At 30.7% G+C, this 8,326-nt stretch overlaps 1 protein-coding gene and 1 long non-coding RNA gene across 2 annotated transcripts in view; both read left to right on the forward strand.

Moving 5' to 3' along the window:
• LOC117179929 overlaps window positions 1–8,326 on the forward strand; it is a 1,200,486-nt gene that overhangs the window by 1,108,557 nt on the left and 83,603 nt on the right. The gene's annotated exons all lie outside the window — the stretch shown is intronic.
• Window positions 5,802–7,741, forward strand: LOC117179932. Its single transcript, XR_004467974.1, has 3 exons — window positions 5,802–5,873; window positions 7,357–7,587; window positions 7,663–7,741. It is a non-coding gene; the product is annotated as an uncharacterized LOC117179932 (long non-coding RNA).

Raw genomic sequence — 8,326 nt, forward strand, 5'->3', positions numbered from 1 at the left:
ACATAATTTAAAAGTTTTTCAATTTTCAGTGCATCGAGTTTCTTCATTTTTAAAGCTGTAACCAAAAAATCAAAATATTGTACATTCCAAACCTTTGTGATTAAATAATTCTAAGTACTTTACGTATGGGCAATTATTAGTAACCTTCAATATTTATGCACTGCTTATTTTCAATAAAGAAATTATTTAATTCTCATATTGTTATTTAACTTAGAAAAAATATATTTTAAACATTCTAAATAAAGTAAAATCCACTTTATGTGGTTTATTTTAATTTTTATGAAAATAACAAGTATTTCTCCACATAATAATTTATTATATGCACAGTATTTGCAGTATTAATCTTGTTATGAAAAAAATATTTAAATATAGTATGAAATTCATATTTTTACAATTATAAACTATTACCGCTTCACTGTAGTAATTGATATCGCTTCTTTCAATTACAAAAAATTGTATACTTCTATTATTTAAATGAATATTTTACGTATAAAAAACCTTTTTATGCATACCTTTTTCATAATTTGTAAAGTTAATTTACAAGAAATTAAGAAAAATTTAATATTCACGAGAATTTTGAGGAAGCAGAGTTAAGAAACATTTTCTGTCAGAGATCTGTAGGTTTATTTACTTTTAGTGACGGGGGCCAACGCTAGATGGCGCTGATTTGGAACTTTTTTAAAATGTTAAATAATTTCCTCCTGATCAAGGAACTATCAATAACAGATTTGCCAATAATTTTTGTAGTGATTTTACTGAGTTATATTATAATCAACTATTCATCTAAATAGTGCAAAACACTTATAATGTAGAAAGCGTAAAAATTTAAATCGTGTTATAAATTACGTAAATTACAGTGTAATTAGTAATCATTCTGGTTAAAGAATACTGTTCATAAATTTCTTGTTTTCGGGGAAACGTCTTATGTGCTTTCAGAGCAGACTAAAATAGAGAAACTTGTAATTTGCTAAGTACTATAGAATCACAAAACATGAGGTCATTGCGTTGATGTAATAGCAATTAAACTCACAATTCTTATATTTCTAATAATGATCTAAATAAGGCACAAATAAAAATTATGATCACATATCGGAAGTATCTAATAACTGATTTGGTGCCTTCCATAATTATTCCTAAAGCATCACATTTGTCCATCAAATACGTTAATAAGATAATATGATAATCTTTAACATTCTTTGAGCATCTTATATCAAGTTCTACACTTGAAGTCGCAGAAAATCTTGGGGACAAAATACGCTTTTTTTTTGTAAATTTGATTAAATATTTGAGTTTTGAAGACAAAAAGATCAATTTTTTAGAATCTAGTTCAATTTTAATTTTTAAAAATTCATTTTCAACCAGTTAAATTTTCAAAAAACAAGATACGAAAAAATGTTAAGATAAAAGATTGCTAGTCTAAAAAATTGCTGTGAAAAATACATCTTTTGCTAAATCTTCCATCGTTAACGAAAAAATATAAAATCGGGGTAACTGTTTTAATTAAAGAAAAAAATTCCAGGTTTTTCCCCGGTTGGCAAACATTTTTCCCGGTCAATAAAATTTTTAAAATCGAACAATATTCTAAACAGTTTTCGATTTAAAATAGTAAAAAATAAACAACAAATTAAAGCATTCAAACTGAAATTCTTGAATATTAAACTTTTAAAATAGAAGTTTAAATGTTGTTCAATTCAAAAATTTTGTATTTAAATTCTCAATAATTTATACGTATAAACTGGAAGGTATTAACACTTTTCAACTGAATAATTTCATGTTTGATGAATTTAAACTGCAAAAATAAGAATTTTTAGCATTGATAAATTATAGAGTTCAAAAATTTAGATTAAGTTCCAAAAATATAAATTTACGTTAACATTTTCAATAACCTAAATGAAAGAATCGATTAATGAACTTTCAAAAATTTCAAAATTAAATCATAAGTTAATTTAGGCTAGAAACATTAATAATTTTAATTTTTCAACTTAAAAGTTCTTAAATTACGAGTAAAGTTATTTTTATTTTTAATATTTTAAGCATACTTTAAAAGCTCGAAAAGTTTATTTCAAAATCTTAATAAATCTAGAAGTTGTTTTATATTTTTTTTCAAATTTAAAATTATTTTTGAAAATTTTTCAAAACTTTTAAATAACTTTGATAATTAATTAAATTTGTCCTAACACTTCTATAAAATCCTGCAAATTAGAAAAAAATTATTCCAACTTTTGATTTATAAATAACAATTGAACTTGAGATGATATGAAATAGTTCAAACGAAGTGGGCGCATCGACAAAATTCGACTATTCATACCAAAATTTCGGTGAAAATGCCTACAACCTATTTTCAATCTAAGTGTCGGTTTTTCCAGATTTCAAACGAAATATTTAGAAGCTTTTTAGGAATTTTGAAAAGCTCCAAAGGAATAAAAACTTTTTCTTAATATTCCTAGGGAAATTACAAATGATTTTTTATTTCGAAAAATTATTTTAACAGAATATTTGAAGATTTTAAGAGATTTCCGAAATTTGCAAAATCTGCAAACACAAAGTTTGCAGAAATCGTTAAACACATCTGCAATAACTGATCATGCAATTAATTCCAATAATTATTTGTATAATTTATTAGGATACTTGAAATAAAAATGACGCTTCTTACCTTGGAGGATAAATCTCTTGTATTACTTGAGTTCAGATTTTGTAGAGGATTTACTCTGAAATGATCCGCGCTTGTTATACTTGATAGTGATTCGGTTTCTAAAATCGTTGGAGATTTTCTTTGAAGTGCACTTTGGAGCGTGCTTTTTTCATGATTCAAATCTTATTTCTGATGATTTAAATCCTGTTGCTCTTTATTTCACGATTCATAAATAGAGTTTTCTTCGGCAATTTCCGAATTGATATTTGTTTTCTTCTTCTAACTGGATGACAGACGCGGTTTCAGTGAAACTTTTGTTCTTACGTTTTGTTTAAGAGTACCTTCTTGTGAAAGATCAAGCATGTTTTGGAAAGACAGTGTGTTCTTTTTACATTTTTTTTATTGAATCTGTTGTGATAATACACAAGGTTTATCATCTCTGTCACAGGAATTCGTGTCGTCAGTAAATCCAAGTTTTACAGATTTCTGTTTTTGAAGGATTTTATTCTGGATTTCAGCAGCTCTGTTTTTTTTTTCTTTTTTTTTTGAGAATCCTACAAAATATTAAAGTCCATAACAAAACAACTTTGTTTTATTTTTATTGGCATTGATCATGTAGTAGAAAGAAGTGCTTCATCTTAACGCAAAAAATCACAATAATCTTTCCTGTGCAAGGAGAGAAGTAAACCAGAGCGGGTGCAGTTTTCACCGTAACCATTGCTGCGTTGACCGCAAGAGCTCTGCAGAAAAATCATGTTGTGGCTGGACAGAGACGCTTACGGTTGAAGACGGAAATATTACTGCGAGACCGGAACAGTGACTGTGCGCCACCGTAATAGGTTCTGCAGCAGCTGTTCCGTTCGCTGAAGTGAACGATATCAGCTGATCGTCTTATACTCGAATGTTTTTTCGTCGCTTAGACAAATGTCGGTTTTATTTTCGAGTTATTTTTTGTTAAGCATGTGAGTGCCCAGAAAAATATAGAAGAACAACGCGATATCAAGGTATGTTTGTAATAATTGTTTACTTTGGCGGTTTCTGCTAAAAATGGCTCCTAAAGGCATTTTAATTGCTAACCGATAACTCTTCTGAGATCAGTCGCTAGCACGTGTTTTTTTAAAGGGCGAGTTGGAAAAGGGGTTCGAGACGTGACCTATCACACTTTTGTGCCCAGGGCGAGCTGAAAAAGAGTTTACTGCGTCTTAGAACCATCAGTATGCTGATTGAATAACGTAAGAACCTAACCTCAAAACGCTTCAATTTGAAACTCTAAAATAACTACATTTCGAGCAGGACAAGTTGCAAAAACCTTCTTGCCACTTCTGTTTTATTTTTATCTTGCTGTTATCAGTATTTTTCAACAATTTAAATACCTTTGAAACTATTTTAAATATAATATAATAAAAATGCTGTAAATAGTAATTATAATAAAATATTCCACCTAAAGCCAACTAATTACATACATTGATATATGAATTTTATATTTTCATCATTTTCTCTTTTTTCCTTCTTTTGCTAAACTGTACCACCAAAAAATGTAAATGAATTCGAAAGTATTAATCTTATTGGTATATTAATGTGAATATTTTGTAACAAAACAATGATTGAGAAAGTGTACAATTGGACGAATGACAGAATGAAGGAAAGGAATCACTCAAATTATTCTACGTCAGAGAATTAGTAATAAATAAGTGAATAAATAAAATTTGATCAGATTTCGCCTAATTGTATTTTTATTATTAATAATCAAATATTAACATCCCACTTTATTTTCAATATTTAATTTCTATTCCAATTTTTCAATATAGAGGTAAAAGAGTGCAGAGAAAGGTCATCGCATATTTATTGCAATTTTAATAAAATGGTTATAAAATATTCTTAAAAGGTTGACAAAATACATCCACTGATGAATACATTTTGATATCTTGTAATTTGAGTTTTCCTATTTTTTTTGGTTTTTATGGATGACATGAAAATGGGAAATAATTCATAAGTTTTATTACTTTTGTTACAAAGTCATGTACAATATATGAGATAGCGACAAATACGTTGCGATGTAAATAAATAAATTGACAAATTACAAAAAGGATTAATAACATCATTACAAATTAATGAATTAGTCATTAGTAAATCAATAAATTCATAGAATGAAAATATAATTTACATTATTTTATACATATGATTGTGGTCATGTATATATTAAGTGATTTTAAATTTAACGAAATTGCTGTTTTATACAATTTTGTGAACAAAATGATGAGTATGATTATTTGTGCTAATAAGTAAACATTTTCAAAGGTTAACATTTAATTTACAATCATAATTTACTTTTTTGTTGTTGTGATTTTAGTTTTTCGTCTTTTTTTTGGTAAAGTACATGCTGATGAAAAATTTGAGAATAAATCTTAAGTATTACTCAAATTGGAATAATCTAGATATTTTAAACAGGAACTGCAGTAAAGTGATGAATTAACTATGAAGTAAAGAAATTAATAAGTCAATTAGTGGAAACGTAAATTTAATATATTACAGTCAATTTGTAATGAGCCAATCAGTTAAAAAATTAATTATGATAATAAAGCCGGAGAATTCTTGCGCATTTGTGGTTACGAACGTTAATTGCATTTAATTATGATGAAATTGAAATGTACAAAATCCTTTACATACAATGAAGACTATAGAAAATTGTAATGGCGATAAATATTTCAAAAATGTTGAACAATGTGACACGTTTAATAATAAATTCCAAAATTTCAAATGAATTATGATTTTATTAAGAAATTCATGTATTCAATTTCATATTGAAATATAAGTATTTTCCAATTTTTTGGTGATATTTTAGATGTCCAGTTCAAACATATCAACTAACACCAGAGAATGAAAATGTTGGTCACTAATTAGGACATGGTCAGTTATTGAAACATATAGCTTAAGCCTTCTTACATCTTTCTCGGCCACATCATCTCCTTAAATTGTTTCTACACACATTTCCGTAAATGTATGCAGTGTTGCAAATTATTGATGTCTATGTGTTTTTTTATTACGCCAATTATAATGAAAATAATACTAATGACTCATTTGTGCTTTTCATGTTTAAATAATTACATTTTCGATGTTTTATTACAAATCAATCTATGAAAACATATTCCATTTGCTATCTTTTTTCCTTTCCAGTTGTACCTTAGCACAGATCACCGCACACAGCACCTTATCATCATTTTCACCTTTCCCGTATACAACGGTGAGTTCTTTATAGCATTTTTAATGGAGGAATTGGTGTTAAGTACTACCCTGGATAATAGTAGTGGTTCAGCAGTACTACAGGTCGGCCTCTGAAGAGGCGACTGGGGAGAAAGCGTTTCCGCGAACTGAGCTCCCCCCACCACAAGACTCAGTCGAGGCATAATCTGATCTTTTGTTTGACTATTTTTTTAAGCCAAAATACGTTGTATAATGAATAAAGCAACAATGCCTTCAAACTTCTTAAGTCATCGTTAGAAGTTTTATTAGATGAAGACATTTAAATATAAAATTTTATTTATTTCTAAAATACGCATAACATATTAAGTATAACTCGCGAAAACGCTTCCTCCCCAGTCGCCTATTTAGAGGCCGACCTGTAGTTATTCCGCAAAATTCGAGATGGGGACTAGAGCAGCAAAATTCTTAGTTCATCGACCATATATAATAAGTCGTCCTCCTGTCAGTTGCCACATATAATGCAACCGGGCGCTATGTGCACAAAGTACCTGAAAAGTGACCGTCTGCATCAAGCTCTTTTTAGTTACGAGCGTGCAAATGTTCGCTCGTACCTAAAATCAGAATTCTATAGTCTGCTTGCGCTTGCTGTAATCGAAAAGCATGGGGATAATATACCCGAGCCGATTAAGACAAATGTTGTACATCTGCTTATACAGGGGGAGGCGCAAATAGTTTTGAAGCGAGAAAGGGCCTCTGCAGCACCCTCTTGAATATTTTTCGTAAGCTTTTCCCACTTTTTACCCATGTTTCTTTTCAATCATCGTCTGTTACCACCCACATATATACATTCCACTTATTTACTACACTGAAATCTCGCGAATGCAGACTCTCGCCAATTCAGATACTCGCGGATTCAGACACTGAGCCCCTCGCATATAAGGACAGATAGTCATGCCTCCACCATCCACCACACATGGTAACTTTTCGTCGCGCGAATACCCAACCACCCATCATTAGCATTTAAGCAAAGTAAGTCAATTAGAATGAAGACTGGTGGGTGCCCCTCTTTTGTCTGAATCCACAAAAGACAGCGATTTCGGCCTCATTGAATTCGCGAGGTTTAGTGTATTTATAATTCTTACTTGCGATTCTTTTATTTCTTTCATTTTAACAATATAGTTTTAATAATTTCCAGCTTTCCCAAACAAATTTTTGTTCGTGGAAGTATAAAATTCTTCGCAAAGATGGCAAAATTATGTATTTACGTCTCCTGATAGAAAAATGTGATTTTTATACCACTACAGAGCGTAAAGTGAGCATTTGTCACTGTCGATTTACGCATTAGTGTGCTTTTCTTGCTGGAGAAAGTATATTGCATTTCGTGCAACATTTTTTCGATTATATCCGGGTTGGAAAATTTCTTCACGTCGCCAAAAAATTGACAATGATGTGCTAGATTACCATCGATCAGAACATACGCCAAAGTGGCAATATCAGCGAAGATTGTTTACTGTTTAAGGTAGACTACAAAATTCTTGCGGCGCTCGCAGAGGACCTTAGTAGAGAATTTGGTTGGAAGGACACATTGTATTTCGATTCACCCAAAAAAGACAATAATGGAAACTTGAAAGCTACTGGAAAATTAATCACTCGCGTAGACTAGGTGCAAAGGCTGCTTCAACGATCTCGATTATGTCTGAAAAAGGACGATTCAACTGATAATACTGCTGTTGATGGAACCGAAGCAGAATTTGGTAGGTAACTACTATTTGTTTTTTGTTTTTTCTTATGTGATCAAAAAGTCTATTTTCCTGTGGTTCGGGTTTCAGTTGATGTTGAGTCACAGCTTGCACTGTTGCGTAAGCCTGTTTTGGATTCGGAAGATACATGTGAAGCTTGAAAAGGGACATGCACTGCTAGAACCAAAAATTCTAAGAAACTAAAAGAATGTGGTTCATTGGTCTGGCAGCTCGAAGAATTTCCATGCTTTACTGAACACGGAGCAGTTGAGCTTGTGTATAGTTTTTAGCAGTGGCATATTCTGTTAACAAACTGCTGTTGTCAATTTTTCACTAATCTTGTTATCTTTTCTGTATAATTGCAGGTCAATGACGATTTAATGACAAGATTACCCGACAATAAAGCCGATCCACTGAAAAATTGGTTCAATCTGAGGCTCTCTTTAGAAAAGTTTCTGCGGACGAAAAAAATAGTAAGCGAAGAGGCCGATCAATTTTTTCTACTTGGATGACGCATCTGACTGTTACGAGGATAGTTCAATAAGTCCTTAGAATGAAGTATAAAACCAATTTTTTTTGGGTACATTTTTTTTTATTTTTTAACATAATCTCCTTGGAGCTTTATACACTTGGTCAATCGCTTTTCAAGTTTTTTTACTCCTTCAGAAAAGTGCGTTTTCGGAAGTTCCTCAAAATAAGCATTTACAGAGGCAATGACGTCTTCGTTGTCTGGAAATCTCTGTCCACCGAGCCA

The sequence above is a fragment of the Belonocnema kinseyi genome, chromosome 9 (assembly GCF_010883055.1).
Source record: "Belonocnema kinseyi isolate 2016_QV_RU_SX_M_011 chromosome 9, B_treatae_v1, whole genome shotgun sequence".
NCBI lineage: Eukaryota > Metazoa > Arthropoda > Insecta > Hymenoptera > Cynipidae > Belonocnema > Belonocnema kinseyi.